We start from the raw sequence: 21,843 nt of genomic DNA, 5'->3' as shown, positions 1-21,843 counted from the left end.
CTACAACACTGAAGTCAGTCTCTGCCATGTCACATTTGTTAATGGAATGGGGTACTTGCTACTTGTAAGAAACTGAGTCATGAGCTTCTGCTGTCAACCTCCTCCATCTGCCACAAGCATGGCATGTCTCAGATAGGAGCTACTCGCTTCATCCCAGAAGAAACAAACAGGAAATAGAGCTCCAGTCAACCCATACACAATGTAGAACTATGTAACATGAATGAAAAATTATTCTTTGATTTTGTAAGTCATTGAGTTTAGAGATAGTTGCTTCAGGATAGATGCTTCCATAACAAAATCTCTAAAATATATCCCACTAACTTTGTGCAGAGTGTTGGGTAGCAAGCAAGTAAAATGTTACTGGAGGTTAGAAAGATGGCAACCCATTATGCAGGGGCTTGATATATTTTACCTAACTATAGCTCCAATAACATAAAAAGTAGATAATATACTGAATGGCATTGTGACTTTAGACAAAGAAATTGAGAAACAGATGATTACTAGTATGTTCTGGTTGCTATTGGCAGCATTTGGCATAGTGGCACTGAAGAAGGAACTTACTAAAAAAGATTGGCTAATTTGTAAATAAAAGCAAGAAGAAATGAAAGGATGTCAGAAAGTTGGACACTAGAGGTCCTAGGAGATGCAAGTTACTCTTATATCCAGAAGTAAAACTGAGAAAACTCTGAATGACAGAAGCTGATAAAAACTCAGATATGGGGAGTATAGCCAACTCAAAGATGTTAGAGGTGCCTTTTGTTGAATAGATTATAGCAACAATTTGTAAATCTTTTCAGGTACACAAATGACTTAAAAGAAGCTCCCCCACAGAAGTCTGTTAAGCTCCATATAAGTTTAGAGAAAAAGGGACATGTTTTGTGAATTGCCAGTGTGACTGTTGGTTCAAAAAACCAATAAAGTTGTGAAGAAATCTGCCAAAATAGTCATCAAGCCAGATGAAAAGAGAGAGTGTCTATTCTGAGAGCAGGAAGCAAGAAAATCTTAGCCCTCGTGGGAGCATGTTCTCCAATGTTCTTTTCAGATGCATTAATAGTTCAGAGAGGATAATGGACAAGGAAGAACTTCTCAGAGGTTAAAGTCAAGAGTTGTCTATAATCACGGACTGGGGAGCCAGAGAGTAGAATAAGACTTATCAAAAGGCATTTCTTCCCTTCGAAGGTGGAGGAGTCTCACGATGTTTATCTAGTGTGATTTCAAAAGTGACAGCTTGGCAGACAGTTCAAGTTTTAGTTACAGGGCTACAACTGAGGAAGATATATAGGTGGACCCCATGATAAAGTGATCACAAAATTCTGAAGAGAGAATCTGATGCTGTGATTGATTGCATCATTTAAGCTGTTTTCCTGGATGAGGGAAATATGTTGTTATGTGAAAGGATGAGAAATGAGTATTTGTGACCAAGAGAGCAGACTGTGGTTAATTTTATTACGGTTTTCCGCTATTCACTACCTTTTCCTGTCAGGGATACACTCCCTGTATCTTGCAGTGTCCCTTCCTGCAATATTCTCCCCACCGATGACATGTTCGGTCAAAGAAACTTGTTGGAATGGATGTGTGCCACTTTCTATTAGAAGTTTTAAGGATTATTACATGGTTGGGCCAGTGCCCTTTCTCCTTTGCACTGAGACTGAGGTAAGGGCTACTCCTTTTTCCTGAGTCCTGGAATGAAGATGACATGATAGAATCAAAGCTGCTCACACAGAGACAACCACCCTGCACTTTGGAAAATGTCAACATTTCTTGGTATAAGTTCCCTCTGCTATGTAACTTAGCAAGGCAGATAAATGCAGGGATATACAGTAGTGAAAAAAATTGAAGTAAATTAGAATAAGAGAATTTTAAACACAAAATCTGGGATGATGGTTTCTGTTAGTGGGAAGTGGGGAGAATATAGGGAGAAGCACATGGGTATTTTGATTGTGGTCATATGGGTGTTCAGTTTGTCATCCTTTTTCCTTGTAAATATGATATCAGATTAACAGATGACTGTGTGAGCATATTATATAGTACATGTACATACATGTGTGTGCACATATACATTTACGTACATGCATATAGACATGTAAATTCTATATGCAAATATACTTTTATCCACATGTATTTCCATATAAATATATTTCTATCATCTACAAATATTTACATCAAACATTTCATAATTGTAAAATAAAGAATATATGCTAAACTTATGAAATAATAAACTGAACACTTCAAGAAACTATACTAAGCTCACAGTAGAAGGACTAAACTCACACAAGGACAAGGGAGAGGAAAAATAACAGAATTTGACTTAGCAGAACAGAGAAAACTGAATGTGAGACTGGCAGCTTGGGACGTTCAGGCTGAAGATGATTCGAATCAAATTACTCCAGAAAAAAAAAATCAAGAATTATAGACCCAGTATCCTTCTGAAGATGGATATTCAGTTAATGCTAAAAGGAGGAGAGTTACCTTAAAATCCTATTATTTGCATTTGGATGCCTAGATCCATTCTTCCCGTCACAAGCAGCTGAATTTTTGCTTTTTCTCAACTCTGCAGAAGACTAGAGGTTTAATTCTATAAATAATGAGCTCCAGGACAACAGGCAGGCAAAGCTGATCACAAAAATATCATCCTAAAAAATAGGGAGAACAAATAATCCACAGTGAGAAATGTTCTTCCAGTTTTTACCATAGGCAGTGCCAGAATACTCTGAAAGAATAAGCAAGTAATACTACAAAGAGATGAAAGTGATCATTCTTCTAGGACTGTTATACCTTCTAAAATAAGGATATCCTCAATTCCGTCATTGAAAATTTCCTGAATGGCTACTATGTAGCAAGAACTGCCCTAAATGAAAGAAATAGAAGAAACAAATTGCCCCTTGCACTCTTAAAGGGTAAACTTTGAAGGGGATGAGGAGACAGTAAAAAAATACTTAGAAAAATAATTATAGTTATAATGTGTTCTATTGGTGACTGACCATTCTGGTAAATATTTTGTACATTACCGTGAATGGTTCCAGTGCCTCCCAGCTAAATACCACTGTTGAATTATAAATAATAGCCTCCCACTTAATGTTTTGTTGTTCCACATTTATTATTAAAATTGGCAAAATAAAAGGAGGACTCTTATGGAACATACTTATCTAGAAGGCCCTACTTGTGAAATTCCAAACAGTTGAAACTATCATTTCATTCTTGAGGTCAAGTGATGTTTAAACCCATTATATTAAAACCAATTAACACAACTGATTTCCCACATCTGTAGAACAAATGAGGGACAGTAAAAGTAATCACCAAACCCAGAAGAGTCTGTAATACTTGCTGTGTTTTACATGATTAAATTATTTTAGAGAGTAGGGGTGAGAATCGGTTTTCAGTAAAATGTGGAATGCCACCTTTGAGATGACAATATTAAGACTCAAAGCTAATACAGAAATTGTTCTTCCCCTTTTTAAACTGCAGGATCTGGGGTCTTAAATTTGGATTATGGCAGGAAGGGATAGGCATCTCGCATTTCAAGAAATCATCTACGGAGTGGAGGTTAAAAGAGAGTCCTCTTTTTGTATTTTGAATTCTTCAAGAGTATCTATCTCGTACAAAGCAGTCTTTTTTCTTTCCTTACTCTGCTCTTTCTGTCTCCCTCACGCTCTCTCCCTCTCCTATCCCCCATTCCAAACTTCAAGGTGACCTCCTCCTCATGGTGGGTAAATGATGTGTGAGAGAGACCACCCGGCTGGGCCTACCACACTGCAAATGCCACCCGGTCTTGTAGGGTTCAGGAAGGCCCCCCCATTTAGAATGCTTTGTATTTTTTGTTACAATTGTTCTCCCAGCACTGGATAAAAAACATGGCGTGAACAATAGAGCTGTGTGAGATTTAAAATATCTGAATACATAATAATTTCACCCAGCTTTCAGGAAAATACTAAAAAAGTAAATAACAAAAACCAATCCTCAGAATGTGTGAACCTAAATTTTCAGTCACTTTGGAAACATTTTCTTCTTTTTCTGGTTTTTCATTATCTAGGCCAGTTGGCAATAAAACAGCATTTAATTATACATAAACGTGAGAAATTTGTTGAGAGACTATGGGTTATGATCTAGTCAGAACTAGTTCCGGGCCAGAAATTTTTCATTCTTAGTGCCTTCATTCTTATCTGCTTTCCCCCTATTTTTTTGTATCTTTACTTTCTCCTGCAGTTTCCTTTTTCAACTTTTTTCTTTTCTTTTCTTTTTTTTTTTTTTTTTTTGGTATCTGGTCTTCATTTTCTGTCCCTTTCATTATTTTCTCTTTTAAAAGCCCCACCTTTACTAAGGTACAAGTGATTTTGTTGAAAGGGGAAAAAAAAAGAAAACTATTTTGTTTGGGAAATAATTGCCAAAATTGGCTATTTTCCCACAGAAATGTAAATTGTAGTCACATTAATGAGATCACATTTTATAGGGAACGGTACTTTCAGAGAAAGTATGATAAAAAACATGTTCCATTTAAACCCGAAGCTTCCCTTGGAAATGCATTGTGGGCTTCATTTGAATAAAATTTATCCTGTGAATCTGTTGCTTCTTACAGATTTTGAGAAAGTACCCTGTTCTTCCTGTCAGTGGCAGGCAGCATCTCTTTAATTTCTTTTCAATAATATTGCAGTACTTCAGTACTCATTTTAAAGATAGATAGATTTTTTTTCTCTCATAAAGAAGAACATTGTGGGGGAAAAAGCGCTGGATGTGATTTCAAAAAATGTCAAAATATGTCAAACGCAGATACCACTCAAGGGTTTCATTAACTGAAGCTTTGGTGATAAGTGTCATCTTGTCAAAGACCCACCCATCTCTTCCAATACATTACCAAATGTACTAATTTCCTTGCCGAGCTTGATGTTTATTGTATAGCTGAAATTGAAAATGGTCGGTAATGGAGTGAGCTTCAATCCAAGACCAATTCTGAATCTAAATTACTTGCTTCTTTCAATAGCATCGACAGAGGAGAGCTTTATGCACCTTGTACCTAATCAACCCTTACTGTGACCCTAAATTCAGCAGTCTTCAGAGATTAATAATAAAATCCTCAGTTCAAACAATTATTTGCCCTGAACAAGTTGCCCATTTCTTATGCTGAGAATGAAAGAATGTGACATTATTTTTTAAAAGCTCTGCATGTTGTGGCCCACCATTTATTTTTGATCTCTGACCCCCCTGATGCAGCCTGATTGCAAATCCCACATGCTTACTTGAATTTTTTTTTGGGGGGGGAGTTAGAAGGAGATTTCTTTGTTAGTCTTTTAGCATGCTTGTTCTCATTCCATAGTCCCTTCTGGTGATTTTTACAAAATAAATGAGATATGTTTTATCAAAATATATACTTCTAAAGTTTTGGGTATAAAGCTGTATCAATCATGGAAAGCATGATCTAATTCTGACTGTACAAAGTCACTAAAGTCTTTCTGAAAAATAAACTCTATTTTCTCAAATAAAAATCAAATTCAGAAAATGTCATTGAGACTCAAACCATAAATAATCTTTTAATAAATTTTTTTCCCATTCTATTTGGAGTGCATTTTAAAATGCTGGAGTGAAATTACTGACCAATATCAAATTCTTTTACTCATATTTACAATGCAAAATATTCCTTATATTCAATTTATAATTTTGAGTTTAGTACCTTCAACTTCTTTATGTCCAGTTAGTATTTTATTAGTGTGGTTATGATGATAGAAAGGCTCAATCCCTGCTCTTTATAACATTAGGGCATTGGGGGAGAATCCTGAAAGAAAACAGTAAAAGAAATATGTCGAACAACCTAAATAACTTCTTCGATTTATCAGGAAAGTCAGTTCCTATGTTTAGGCGCCCGTTGGTGGAGGGAAGAGAGCTAGGGTACATTGGTCCCCTAGAAACTCTGTCTGATATTTGACATTGTCAACATTTTCTCTGGCTGTCTGCTTCTGGAGGGAAACCCTCCTAAGGATTGCCCTGCTTGACAGAATGAATGTCTCCGGGAGATTCTCCTGCCTCTTGAATGCATTATTTTATGCCCAACAGTAATAATGGCCATCTAAGTATTGATTATATAATATGTCTGCTGAGGTGGCAAGTACATTATTGTTGCAAGAGGCCGAGAGGATAAGAAACTAGGTTATCTATGAACTCTCTCAGCCATTGAGCATTTCTTGCAGCAAGGGTCAAGATACAAAGCTATCTTTGGACCTTATTTTACTTTATTCTGTGATTCCGGTTGATGGATAATACAATGAAATGGCCAGCATGTTCCAAGTCCTTTGAAAACATGTTTACCATGTAATGGGAATAATTTGCTTATTACCACAAGGGGACAGTAGTCTTATGAAGGTCTGATACAGGAGGAAGGCTAGAAATTGCCCAGGGTGTTGCCTTATTAAGGCATCCAGATACTAATTAACAGCAATGAATTGGTTAAGTAGACTTTGAAAGACAGTCAGGACATAATCTAATACTTTTTCTTTCATCCAAAAAAATACAATAGAAGGTATATAGTAAGTCTGCTGTGTATAGTAACAGCAATAAGGACACTGAGCTTTTATTATGAACTGAATTACATCCCCGTATGGGGACACTAGACAGCCTATCGTGTATTAAGAATTCAGCTGAGATCACAAGCTTGCCTCACCTAAACCTTCTGTGATGTGATGAGAATGACTTTTGGTAACCATACATCAAAGAGGGTCTAGCAGGCTAAACAGTGATTGATCCATTCTCCTCTTTCAAGTCCTCTCTTCAAAAATAGCTTTAAAGCAATCATCTAATAAGTGTCAGAATAGACGATAGAAAATGTTAGTACAAGCACTAGATTTATGTCTACACTAGCTGAATTTTCTGAAGACGTTCAATGACTAAACAAGGTTTTTAGAGTAAATACTAATCTCTTAAGAGGCAAGAAGTACCCGAATGGCTGCCATTGACCGAATCAGTGCTGAGACTTAAAGCGATTTACAGCAAAATACTGTGATTTCCTCTACTAGCAGAGAACTCTGTTTAGATAATCTTGGAATAATTTTATTTATACACAAAATCTAGTATAAAAGTTAGCTTCTTACACACCCAAAAGAAATAGTATTTTTACAATATTTAGTCACAAAACTGAATTAATTATGTTTCTTCTAAGAGGAAAGATGAGTTAAAGGGCTAACCAATGTGAGTGACCCAATGTAGTGGTCTTTAAAACTGTTCATAACTATTGCAATTCTTTTCCTACTCTGTGCTTCCCTTGAAGTCAACCCTGGCCATACAGTTTGTTTTGGACAATGAAATATGAGATGAAATGACCTGTCACACCTGGATAGAAGCTTTCAGAACTGGGAGAGGTTTTGCCACATCCCTATATTCCTGTCTTAGATTGTAGAGGCATCTGTTAAGAGGGAGCCTCTTTCAGCCTGGATTTCTCAGTCAATATTATGAGCAGACCTTCCAGCTAACCTGCCATGGACATGAGGGAGAAATAAAACCTTCATAGTTAAGCAACTCAGATTTTAGAGCTATTTGTTACCGCACCAATCTATTCAGATGGATACATACAGTGACACTGTGTAACTTAAAATTCCATTAGGGGTCTAAGCGATGTGAAATGCTATAGAGTAAGGCATTGGCATGGCTCATATACCTTCATTCATCCAGGCAACAAGTATTTATTAAAAATGTTATGTTCCAGGCAGAGTAGATGGGGAGAACAAATCATTGTTGATTGTGGTTTAATGTATCACCCTTTGTTACCTCTTTGTAAATTCCTGCAAAGTAAGTAGTAAGGCTGAAAGTATTCTTTGATGTAATACAGTTAAGATTAAAAAGTGATCTAAGATTAGTGATGTTTTGAATTTGTTTTGAGTGAATGACAGTGTTTCAGAGGACAATATATTATAGGGAAAAATGGATTCATTTCAGAAAATTTTGAGATTTCTCACATTTGCCAAAATTCAGTTCTCAATCCCTACAATCTAGTCATTCCTCCTAATCACATAGACACTTCTGTTGTTGAGATTGTGCTCACTGCCTTAAACACTCTTCTTAGTCTCTTCTCCTTACCTTTCAAAGGGCAGCTCAGATTTCTTCCCTTCCATGAAATGTTACTGTATCTCTGGCTCCCCACAGCATCAGATACATGCCTCTACTTGATATTCATTTAAGTCTGCTCTACATTAACACTTGTTTATATGATATAACTTCCTGCTACAAGACTCACCCCCCCACACAAAAAATACTATACATTCATTTTGAGTAGAGATTTTGTTTTATTCTGTTTTATATACCTCCTATCTGGTTCCCTCTCCACTAACCAATACATGTTAAATGATATTTGAATTGATTTGACAGATTTGTTTGGGTGTGATCAGGGATTTCTTAAAACAGATTGCCACTGCCCTGCCCTGGTTTGGAATATTGAAGAAACAAAGAAACCCTTTCAGCTGTAAGAAGAGCCATTGTGAAGCTGATACTTTTGGCTACTCTTGGGGGAATTAGTTCTCTCTTGGCCAAGGACCAAACCCTGCCTCCTGAACACCCATCACACTTAGCTAATTTCCATTCTCCCCAGGGACTGAGACAGAAAGACAAAAGAGGAAGGAAGTAGGCATTTCAGAAGAGTCACCCACCCACAAAGAGCTAGTTGAAAGGGAGAAATAAGGAGGGGAGGAGGGAGTTGGTGTTTAAAAAATATATTAAAAAAACCCTACCAAATGAATGGAGAATTTAAATTGCCTTTCATTATCCATCTTCTCTGCATCATACCAATAACTCTCTTGACTCAATATCGCTCCCCACTATAAGTCCTGACTGCTCAAAGCTCCCTCTTACTGGAGTAGTAATAAGAAACCCTCAGTGTTTGCTCCAAAGATGTCAGGTCACTCCATTCAGTGACTCCTTCCTATCTTCCCTTTCTTAGCCCACCTCAGCATCCACTGGTAGGGACACCTGCTCCTCCTTGGAAGTTTAACACCATGAGTTAGAAATATGAGAGAAGCATGGTTTTTTTTTTTTTTCCTCTCCTGGTATATCAGTCACTTTGACCACTTCATCACTCATTGAAAAAAAAATTGAAATAAAACACCATTGACTTTAATTTCTGATCGATGGAAGATCAAATCCAAGTTCTCCCACAAACATGCTTCAGAATGTTACTCAATTATTTAGCCTATTTCTTCAGCTCATAAAGTAGAATTAATTATACCTGTGTAATGTGATTATTTTAAAGATGGGTGAGGTAGACATAAAGTCAGATAGTTGGTGCTAAGTAAATCTTACTATTATCGCTAATAAATTTTCTTAGCAAAATATTTTTAGTTATGTTTCTCTGTGATCTTCCTACTCTGATGATTTTAGTTGTTTCCCAATGATCTCATCTCTAATGGATTGCAGTCCCTCCTAAGTAAAACTAGAGATCAATGATACCATCATATAAATCCCTTCCATACCTCTGCTAGCAATAAAATTTTTTCACTGATTCTTGGGGATCTCTATGAAAAAAATCTTAACATAGTTTAATATATGGGGGCAGCAGCAATCTGGCATTGCTATCCAGTATTACTACTCATTCCCCTTCTGATTATATTAGAAGATTGTTTCTCTAAGGACTCCCAAAGTATTGTGCCTCCCAAAGAATGTGTAGTTGTTTCCTCCCAGGCTGAGCCTGGGCTTGGCCATCTGACTGACTTTGACCATTTAGACATTAGCACATGTGACCCTAGCAGAAGCTGGACTAGTGTCTAGTACACATTGGGGCCTCCCTTCTTGAAGCTCTGCTTGTGCCATGAAGAGAAGTAGGGCCTGGTTCAGCCTCTAGAGACTATGCGGCTCCTTGGAGAGAGATGCCTCGCCATCCCAGATGGCCCTACCCAAACTTCCAGTGGCATGTAGTTGCTTGAGTGCATCTGGCCAAAACCAGCAGAAAAACCATGAGACAACCCACTGGTAAGGGAAATATAAAAGCATTGTTATTTGAGACCATGTTTCAAAGTAGTTTTTCATACAGTAGTAATTGATAGAGTGCCTTTTATCTCCAAAATAATGAGCAACTGTAGTTCTATGAAAACATTTTGTCATCTCCACTTTCTTTTGCAAAAGCTGTTTCTTGTACTTATAACACCCTCCCGCTTGTCTTTGTATCCAGGGTATGCAGCAGAGATTGGCATATACTAACTGTTCAATAAAGACTGAATGAATACTCTTAAAATTTCAAAATATGCCACAAAACCTACAAAGGTATAAATTGAATTCACCATTTTTCTTATTGGGATATTAGAGAGTTATACATCCATGTTTCTGCTTTTATAAAGGAAAATAATGATTTATATGCAGCTACACCTTCACTTTTGTGTGAGCAAGCTTTGTTTTATTTGAAGTCCTTAGATACTCATATGTAGAGGCCTTTCACATACTATAACAAGTGCAATGAGGTGTACCCACACCCCATGTTAAATATATTTACACATACATAATTTTTGAATTGAGTTGATTAACGGTTTGACTAGTTGACATCATTTTAATGTTTGTAAACCTTTTTAAAATTTTTTGCTATTTTGTTGTTGTAAAAAGAACACATTCACTTTCAAAGCTATCACTTAAAAATGCTTTAAATCTTTGGGAGGGAGGAGCACAGGGGACTGTGGTGATGGGTGCACAGGTGCATTGGTGAAGGAAATTCTATGGGAACTACACCTGATGGGGAGGGGGAAGCAAATGTTTAAAAATGAACAATGATGTAAAAAATTAAAAAAAAAAAACTTCAAGATTTTGATTTTCATAAAAAATAATATATGTTCTTATGCTACCATATTTTGCAATTATATTTTCCAGAACTAGCAAAAGTGCTAGAGAGTAGCACTCACATATTTTGGAGTGAGAAAAAATTGGGGTGAAATTTGGGAGATGAAATCTAGAACATGTACTAGAAATTGTAAAAAAAAAAAAAAAGTACTGGTTTCTTTGATTCAGTAATTCCATTCCTGGAAGCCTAATTCATAGAAATACTCCAAAAGGTAGAAAAATAGGGACAGGAACATTGAGGCATTATTTGTTTTGAAAAGTGCAAATAGATGGATGCTCAGGCATGGGCAGTGTAGAGATGCACATCTGAGGAGGTGTGACCTGTTCCTCTGAATCAGATACAGTGTATAAACCAATGTCACCTGAAATAAATAAACAAATAAAATTGCAAATAAATTAGACTCCCATCACCGGGAACATGCTTCATACAGTTTTGGTGCATCCATTTACTGAAATGTCTCGTGATCTTTAAAGGTAATACCTCTCAAAACCATCATGGAAAAATGCATAAGAGTAAATACTAAGGGGGAAAAAAGGATGCATATTTATTTGCATCTCATGTTGACAACAATGTAAAAATGTAAATGGAAAGATAATTACAGGGAATTTTGGGTCATTTTCCTTCCTTATTCCCCCAAATTTTATATAAACTTATATTGGTTTTTATTATTTAAATAGAATTTTTATATAATTAATATGCATATTTCTCTATAAAATATAGTATTTAAAAATAATTTTGATGCTGGCTTTTAATTGAATTCTCATGCTATTGGCCCCTTGTCATAATTGCTGTTACATTATAGAATCCAGAAATCATGTGTTTTACCATCTGGTTCATGCCATATCTTTAATCAATACTTACAGATAAAATTTTGCAGGGGCTTCATGAGCCATTGTACCTTATAGAAGGTTTCTTTTCAATTGAAGTTTTTTTTTTAAGTAAGTTATTTTTGTGAATATTACTAGCACTCATGAATTCTGTGAACATTGTCAGTACTTATTAGCTTTTGAGTGATGCAATAACAACTTAAATTGAGAGGAATTCCTCAAAATTGTGGTGAGACTCCAGGTCAGGAAGGGTTTATGTATTCCATTTAAAGAACTTTAGTCTGAAGAAGGATTTCATCCCAGTCCTAGACACATGCCCCTCCCACCAAACACACGAACAATAAGCTTCTACGGCTTCAGCTCTTCCTGCAGGTTGGAAGACCTCCAAAATCTTTCTCCCACCATTAGGACTTTCACATGGTATAATTACACATTTCTAGATATACTTCTACGGCTTGATGCATGTTCATTGAAATGCAATATACCTAAAATGGCTGCAGCTAATTCTTCTGACTTTCATGTGGCTCACATCAGTCATTAAAACTCCCCAAACACAAAAATTAATGATTTCTCTTCTCCTTCATGCTATATCAAGTCAGAAAGTCCAGTCCTTTTTGATAATGTTTCTCAGATCAAAACTGTTCTCTTTGCTCTCCCCTACCTCCATGATTATTTAGGTCGTATGCTGCTTCAAAAGTCTCCTAATTAGTCTTTCTTCCTCTTCTCTTCCTCATTGTCCAATCTATATACATAACTATGTCTGGAGTGGTCGTACAACTCCTCAGCCTACTCAAACTGTCAGCACATTCCTCATTAACAACTGAGTCAAATCAAGTACAAAGTACAAGTCAAATCAAGTACAGCTTTGATAGCTCTCCTCATATTTAGAGCCAACTTATTTTCCTAGCCTCATTCTCTTAAGGCTGTCATACTAGACAACTCTGAGGGCACCATCTGTGTTATTGATCTACAGATTATACCACCTGTTGAATACAACCTAGTGTGAAATGTGTGCCATGGAGTTGTGCAACATGGGGCTCTTCAGCCCTGCCTCCTCCACACCCCTCAGACAAATCTCATTCTCTGAGAAGATCATTTTCACCTGTGCGTCTTTCGCCCATCTTTGCTTCGCAAACCTTGCCATTTATTGATATCTTCCTCTTGAAAGCATTTCCTTGTTTTGATAATCCTTTTCTTCTCTCCTGTTATCACTCTAATTACACTGGTTAAGTTCATGTATTGAGATAGATCAGAATCAGACAAATAATTTTCAGTTCTTCCTAATTTCATCACTAGCTCCATGATCTTGCATGTTATTTTACATCCCTAAACCTTATTGACCTGTAAAATAGAGATGATATTACAAAGTCCACAGAGATTAAGCAAGATCATAAATGTGATATAACACTTAGTATGGCTTCTGGCATATCATAAACTGTTTTGCATATGTTACTTGTAGTGATGGAGGTGGCAGCTACAGATGAGGTGTTGGTCATGGTTTCTTTTAATCTCCTCACTGGGAGAATGGAGGCTGGGGAAAAGAGTGTATGCTGGGTTCTGCCACATACAGGGTATAAGTTGTTGAACAAGTTCAGTTCTTTTTACCTTTCTGAATCTTCCTTTCTAATAAAATGATTAAATGACATAGTGGATGAGAAAATGCTCTGTAGACAAGGCAGATTATATAAATGTGACATGTGATATTAGATGCATGGGATGACAGGTTTTCATTTATCTCTTTTTCCCCTTCAAGGTCTTGGTGCCACCATGGAGATAAGTCTGCTTAATTTACCACTATTTCAGTACAACCTATTGAATATATAAAGCAAGACTTTGTATTGGAATTCAGAGAGTTATATACAACATCGTTGTTTTATGCTTTTAGAGTTTATAAAGCCTTTCAAGATTGTTTGCTTTAGTGCCTCATCTCACCCTTAAGATTCAGAAGCTGAAAGATCTGTGCTTGATTTTTCAGAATTTTCTTCCATTATTCCTTGCTAACTCCTCATATTAAGATCTCAAATAAAACAATACATACATATTTCTGTTATTAATTTATAAATGACCAAAACTTTAGCATCCCAGTTATGGAAATTGAGTTTGCTTAAAGACAGTGCGAGAACTAGAAATAATAACTGCTAGAATTTAGCACCATTTTCCTGTTAAATATCTACTTTCTTTGCAAAAAACAGCAATCATTGACTTGTGCCTGCCTCCTTTTGAGAAGAGAAGAGTAAGGATAGTCACTGACATAGGGCAGGCAAGTGGATCAGACACTTGGAACTAGAGTAGAGAGGGAAGAAGTGGGAGCAGGCATCTTCAAACTGGGAGGGCCTGTTTGCACTTCTTTAATGCCACTTCACTGTCCTTATCATAGTGACTTGTTTTCATACTCCTTTCCCTACCTAACTCCATGGGGTGCTCATATGTGCCATTTCCACTAACACCCTGTGGGCAAAAATACTGAGAGTTGTTTGAGGAGAGGGATTCTTTTATCTCCACGTTTAAATCCTGCTTAGTACCCAGTAATTCCTTTTAGATATTTCATGATGATGGATGGGTAGATGGATTTTTAGAAAAAGGAATAAATACTGATAGAAAACCAGAGGAAGTTGGAAGAAAAGCATGACACTTAACCCCTCTGCTGCCAAAGTTCAAGCATATTTTATAGTGACTTTCAGATATATCTTGGGCTCATTTTAGGGCCTCCTTAGTGGCACAGCGGGTTAAGCACAGAGCTGTGAAGCTGTCCGCAGCCTCTGCAGCGTGAGTTCGATTCCCGGCCTGCTAGGGAGATTCCCACATGGCGTGGCAGACCTCTCCTGTTGCACCTGCTGCTCCCCTCAGCAGTATATTTCGGTTGTCTGCCTGTTCTGCTCCCCATTCTGTCTCTGCTGAATCCTCTCACCCTCCCATGCCTCTGGCCTGTACCCCAGTTTTTGTATAAAAATAAATTAATCTTTAGGAAAAAAAAATTATTTTAGCATTTTTAATCCAGAACTTAAAGACTGGTAGTCAATGAAATAAATTCAACATAAACACCTGTTGTATTTGTCCTTGCCGTGTTGGCCCACTGTTAGATAAAGAAATAAATATATTCATGTTGTATTGAATTCTCTGCTAACACTTAAAAATTGGGTGATATCACATTTTAAAAGAATCCCAACTTTTCTGGGAGACTAAGCAACAATAGGCCCATATTCCATTCCCTATAGATAGGACAGATGCTGTCCTGTGTGCCACAGTAAATAGTCATTGGCACATATAATAGTCAGTTGCCATTTATCACTCATGTTCAAACATTTGAAGGTCCCGATTTACACTAAGTTATACTACCTGCTTGGCACTATTGGGCCCCGTTTGTTCAATTATACAAAATTGTTCATATCAGCATGATTTGTAATGCCCTAAAGTGTAAACCACCCATATATCCTTCAGCATTAGAATGAATAAATTGTGATTTATTAAAAATGGAATATTATACGAATAAACAAAATACAACTGTACACACACACATATGTCCACACAAAATAACCCTGACTTTAGTCAGCAGCACAGACTCTGCTAACACTAAAAGAGAAAAAGATCAAAAAGAAATTCTAAGAAACTAATAATATCAGAAGAGCTTTTGCCACATGTATGGATTGTGCTGTTTTGCATGCCCTCACCACATACTTTATGGATCAGAAACTAGTCATATCACAATTTTATAACTGAAGAAACTGGTTTAGATGTTAGGTAACTTGTCCAGGTCTGCAGTTCATAAGTATTTATAATCTAGATTTTTCTGCCTCCAAAATCTATTGCTGGAACCACTACATTGCCTTTGTACTCATTCTTAACATATAAATGATGAAATCAGCACTATAATAGACTTACTTTATTTCATAGAAGAAGCGAATAAATATTGATTAACTACACTCAAGCAATTTTAAATTAGGCAGTCAATTTTGAAGTGCTCCAAATCTTGCCTATTTGTGTTCATGCAGTGCTGGGTTGGCATTAATAATATGCCTGGGAAAATTCCCGCAGCATTTGGTAGTTTGAAACATCCAACATACAGGTGGGAGGATGTGTATAGCAAAGAATAACAGAAAATCTCTTTCTTTCTTTTCAATTGAACTTATCGTGACATGTAGGGAATTCATTCTGAGAGATGGTGGGTTTCTTAAATGCTGGCTAATTCTGATGCATCTGCAAACACTTGACTTGTGTACCCAAGCCCTTTCTGCAGGCATGTGTGCAGAAGGGGACATTATCAGTGAATTAGAGGAATTAGAGGTACACCAGAGTCACTGTGTCATTCACCCCAGCCCCTTTGCATCATGGGAAGGCTTTTTACACTCTTTTCCATTTAGTAGCTCCTGTGTCTTAATCAAATTCATCTCCTTGGTTCAATATTTTCCTAGCAACATTTTTTTTTTCCTTTTGTGTGACATGAATTTTTTTTTTTAGAAAGTCGTATCTGAGGGCCTCCCCTGGTGGCACAGCGGTTGAGCGCTGGGTTGCGAAACTGCCCGCAGCATCAGTTCAATCCCTAGCCACTGGCGAGGGTCCCACATGGCGTGCAGACCTCTCCTGCCGCCCGCTGCTCCCCTCAGCAGTGTACTTCGAACCTTCTGCCTGTTCTTCTCCCTGCTCTGGCGAATTCTCTCACCCTCCCGCACTTCTGACTGTACCCAGTGCTTGTATGAATAAATAAATAAATCTTTAAAAAGAAAAGAAAGTCGCATCTGAAACAAATATTTACTTATTTATTTTTTTTGCATTATTATAATATCTTATTGATTGTTACAAATTATATTGCAGGCATATAAGACCCTGTGTGATTTTTATGAAAGATTATATATGGAAGAATGCTAAGTTGGTGTGGTGAGCCTACAGTTGGGTAGAGGTTGCTTCATTCAAGGATATTTAATGCTCACAGGAGGATTGCTGTTTTGTTCTTATGGGGATGCCTTGCAAGAATGCAAGCCCAGTGCTAAGACAAAAGAACATTAATTAAACCCACTGACTGCACATTTTATTATGAAACTTTTAGGAAGTCCTTACCCTAGTGGTAGCTTTGTTAAGAAGAGACAATTTCAGAAGTTTTAAATAGTTACTGTACTGAAAAGAGGTTAGTACAGATGGTTCTTATGGTTAGTACAGATACTTGCTTTTTTCCAAGTCTAATATATTTGATAATAAATATAGTACTACTCATAGCACACACGAATAAATACACATTTATATGTAATAGTCTTAATATTAGATCAAGATAATTTTAAGAACAAATTATTCATCAAATATGCACACAATATTTAAATATATTCATTGCAATATTTCATTACAATTTATTATTTGTAACTTTTTTCTTTATTTTTATTGGCAGAATGGAATTTTAATTTTAATTTTAAACTATTTTTTATTGAGTTAACATTCCATTATAGAAGTGTAGGATCCCCACCTTGAGGTATATGGCACACTATGGCAACATAGTGTGCCAACCACCAAAGAACCCATAGTCACCACCACCACTCCTGCAGCATAGATATTTGAATTCAATCAGAAAGGACATTCCTGAAGAAATCCTGGAATTATTGCATATTAGTATTTCATAGTGCATATTAATATCATCCTATATGTCCAGTTTACTGGTTATGCCCTTTTTATTTGACTGCTGCCCAAGAAGTTCCTTTCTTAGGTAACTCTAGTAATATTACTCTAGAGGTGCTGAAGTCCTTCCCCTAAGCCCTCAGGCAAGAATATGCTCCTGACAAATTGTTCGCCTGAACTGAAAATTCCCACCAATAGTCACTGCTCATGTAGCATGACCTCTATCCCTGAGAGAAGTGGCCTATATTTAGTTTCTTCCCACATAAAATGGTCATATTCAAGGTTTTTCTGAATTTGCCATTAATTTTCCCACCTCTGCATCTAGTCAAGAGACATTTGAAATGTCCTTACATTTCTTTTCACACATTCAACTGCTTCACAAAATCAAAGGTCTGACCCAAATATTACATTTATTCACCATAAAAATCATCCCTGCTCTACCCTTATTAATGCCTATGGTGCATATTCATGCCTTTTCTAATTTATCATTAAATGAAATGAAGTTAAGAAAATATGGAAAATAGAGAAACAGATATTTTCCTTTGGGCCCTTATATCCTCCAAGGCAGCTTTTCTTAATAATTTTTTTTTAAATTTCAGTTTACTTCTGTTTACATGTGCTGTCTATGTGATTCTGATTTTCCAATCATGGAAGTGATATAATGCTTTTTTGAAAATAAGTTTAAATAGGGCCTCCCCGGTGGCGCAGTGGTTGAGCGCTGGGTTGCGAAGCTGCACACAGCCTCTGCAGCACCGGTTTGATCCTCAGCCACCAGGTGAGGGTCCCACATGGCGCGCAGACCTCTCCTGCCCCGCCCACTGCTCCCCTCAGCAGTGTACTTCATCAGTCTGCCTGTTCTGCTCCCTGCTCTGGCTCTGGTGAATTCTCTCACCCCCCCCATGCTTCTGACTGTACCCAGTACTTGTATAAATAAATAAATAAAATCTTTAAAAAAAAAAAAGAAAATAAGTTCAAATAAAAAAGGGAACATGAAGATTTAGTAAAAACTTAAATTTTAACTGAGATAGATAAGTAAATAACAACAAAAATAACCATGATGAAAAGACTCGGCATTTATACACAGGGAGAGAATTAAGAACATATGTGAAAAACTAAAATTTGGAAAGCTATTCCAGGAAAAATAGACCTGGAAATAGACAAATGGTAATACAACTTGGTAAGAGCTCTGATCTAGTTATAAAAAAACATTTATAGGTTCCTACCAGAGTTATCAGCTGTGGGGGTTGGAGCACCAGCATCAAGCTGGCTCATGTACTGCTCATCTGATCCCTCATATTTGATTGTGTTTGGAGATATATATATATATATGCACACACACACATACATGCATACATACATACACACACATATCATCTTCTTAATCACCACTTTGTGTTGCCCTTAGATGAAGGTTTACTCTGTTTCATCATCTAGTGAATGGGTGTAAACTAAATGTTTTACCTAAAGCTAATAGTTCAGGAAAATGTATTAAAAACAATACACTGGATTCAGCAGGTGAAATAGAAATGTACATGTATTTCATACCTGTCATCACTTCTCAGATTTATAATCTTGGTATCTCTTAGTAGCAATCAGAATTCTTTCATTTTTAAGAAAGTTTAAAGTGTCCTGATAAATGAACTACAATTTGAGAAATGCCTTACTGAAAAAAAATCCTGTTTAAGAATAACCCAAATCTGGCTAAGAGGGGCGTGGGGATACCTAGCTGTAAATTCTGGGAACTCAGGGTTTGTAAGATCCTATAAGAAATCTTCATAAAACTGCTGATCTAGAGACCTGTGTGATGTCACAGCCTAATGCAAAGTTTCACACCCTCCTGCTCTTTCCTCGATGACTTCTGCTGCATTGTTTTTGGGGGCCTCCATCAATGAGCCATCCCCAGGAAGATAGCATAATATATGAGAACCACCCACGTTTGGTATCAGACATCCCGGATTTAAATCCTTAATCTGCCACTTGTGAGTTTTATGACCTGAGGTTTATTACTTATCTAATGTTTTCTCATTAGAAAAAATGAATTCATAGTACTTTATCTTTGCAAGCTTTGTCATGAGGATTTAAGATAAAGAAAGTAAAGCACTTAGCATATATGGTCTGAATCATTTTATAATTGTTGTGTGAAGGGAAGCGTCCATGAAAACAATGTTAAAATAGTAAGAACTTGAATATCCTTGATATCCAAAGTTCAAGATAAGCCTGCAGGCAAGAAGAAAGTAGAGTGGGTGAATCAGTGAAGGAGTTGTTAATATCCTTATACATCAACAGAGATCTTATTAAAAATGCAGATTCTTGGGGCTCACCTCATATATACTAAATCAGAATCTTCATTTGGCATAGGAGAAGAATTGCTATTAATATTTCCTGTTCCCCTGCTCTAATTTCTTCCTTTCTTTGCCCTAGACAAGGGTAAAGAAGAGTGAGTGACAGACAACTTTTCTTAAAGCAGCACAATAATAACAAAAAGTAATGGTGAAATGTGTTGTGTACTGTTCTGAGCACTTGACTTACTAATTTGCTCAGTCTTCAGAGAAGCACTATTAAAATAGCACCCTTTGGGGCCTCCCCGGTGGCACAGCGGTTGAACACTGGGTTGCTAAGCTGCCCGCAGCCTCTGGGCGCCGGTTCGATCCCCGGCTGCTCCCCGGCCACCAGAGGAGGGTCCCACATGGAACACAGACCTCTCCTGACGCCCACTGCTCCCCTCAGCAATGTGCTTGGGTCCTTCTGCCTGCTCTGCTCCCCGCTCTGGCTCTGGTGAATTTTCTCACCCTCCCGCGTTTCTGACTGTACCCAGTGCTTGTATAAATAAATAAATAAATCTAAAAAAAAAGAAAAAGAAAAAGAAAATACCTGCTTAAAAAAAAAATAGCACCATTTTACAGTTGAGGAGATTGAGGCACAGAAAAGTTATTTATGAAGGTTAGCCCTAATCAAATTGTTCAAAACAGGCCTTTTCAAGATGTATCACTTTGGCACATGAGATACTTTACTATTTCCTTAATTACCTAGAAAAGTGAAAAATGGGCACATTACCCATAATTATGATTATTACCATAGTAATAATCAATAACCTTATGTTGGAGAAACATCTATATGATAGGGCAAGCATAGAACATCTGGTCTTTGTCATATGCATCTCCCTCTCCTCATCATGCGAGTCCCCTTATTTCCTCCTTGAAACTTCAGTCCTCAGGAGCACTCTTACACTGGTGGTGGGAATGTGAACTGATCTAACCACGATGGAAAGTTGTGTGGAGGTTCCTCAAGTTACTAAAAAGGATCTACCATATGACCTGGCAATTCTACTCCTAGGAACTGGCACAAAGGAACCAAAAGAATTTGAAAAGAATCCTACATGCCTATGTTTATTGCAACACTATATGCAATTGTTAAGATATAGAAACAATATAAATGTCCCAAAACAAATGAATAGATCAAGACGTGATATATATACACACAATGGAATATTATTTTGCAATCAAAAAAGATAAACCCATGCCATTCACAGCAACATGGATGAAACTGGAAGGGATTATGCTCAGTTAAGTAAGTCAGAAAAAAAGAGAAAATATTGGATAGTTTCACTTATAGGAGGAATATAGAGAAACAGAACAAAGGGTCAAAAAAAAAAAAACTGCAAAGCTAGCAAGCAGAACATAGATCTAAGGCATCCAGCAGGACAGAGGACTGGAGAGGAGTCAAAACAGGGGAGGGGACGAGCATAAGGGACCATGGTGATGGTTCACAGGTGATATGCTGGTGGCAGATTTATGGGGACCACACCTGAGGGGAGAAATCAAATATTGTATGAAATTGAACAATGTAAAAAATTCAAAAAGCATAATCAATAAAAAAAGAAACCCAAATTCCCTATACCATTCCTTAACTCAGGATATATGCCCCCATTTTTCCCTTTACTAGAATCAACATTTCTACATACATTCCCCATATATCATTAATTTTTTTAAGTTTTTTTTCCCTCCCATTAATGTATTTGATGTTACTTTTATTATTGACTAGTCCAGGAAGAATCTAGAAGGGCAAGGGGAAATTTTTCTTCCTCCCGACACTAAGTTATTCATCTAGTAAGTACATATTCCAGGGTTGGAAGCAGACATTTTGACTCCAGAGTCCATGCTCTTAGCCACCATGGATTCCAGCTTCTCTTATATATTACCTCTCCAAACCAAGATTGAACTAAAACACATGATTCAAGCAATGATGCACATGCCTCTTCTTTCTAGACAAATAGTTCATACCAAAACTTCCGTAAGATCATCTAGAACTGAATCATGTATAGGTTTCAACATTTAACTTGTCCCCATTACCTCTGTCAGTGTCAGAGCTGAATTTCTTCTCCATATACATATACCATAGCTTCCTCTGCTAACTTGCTGCCTATAATTTTTCTCCCATTCCAGTATATTTAAATACTGTATCCATAATTAATATCTTAAAGGAAAGTTCTTTTTTTAAAAATTTTATTTATTTATTTATATACAAGAGCTGGGGTAAAGGCCAGAGGCACAGGAGGGCGAGAGAATTTACCAGAGACAGAGTGGCGAGCAGAACAGGCAGACAACTGAAATACACTGCTGAGGGGAG

The sequence above is a fragment of the Talpa europaea genome (genome assembly GCF_964194135.1).
Source record: "Talpa europaea genome assembly, chromosome: 4".
Lineage (NCBI taxonomy): Eukaryota > Metazoa > Chordata > Mammalia > Eulipotyphla > Talpidae > Talpa > Talpa europaea.
The sequence above is the reverse complement of the archived record's forward strand: the minus strand, read 5'-3'. Positions refer to the sequence as shown.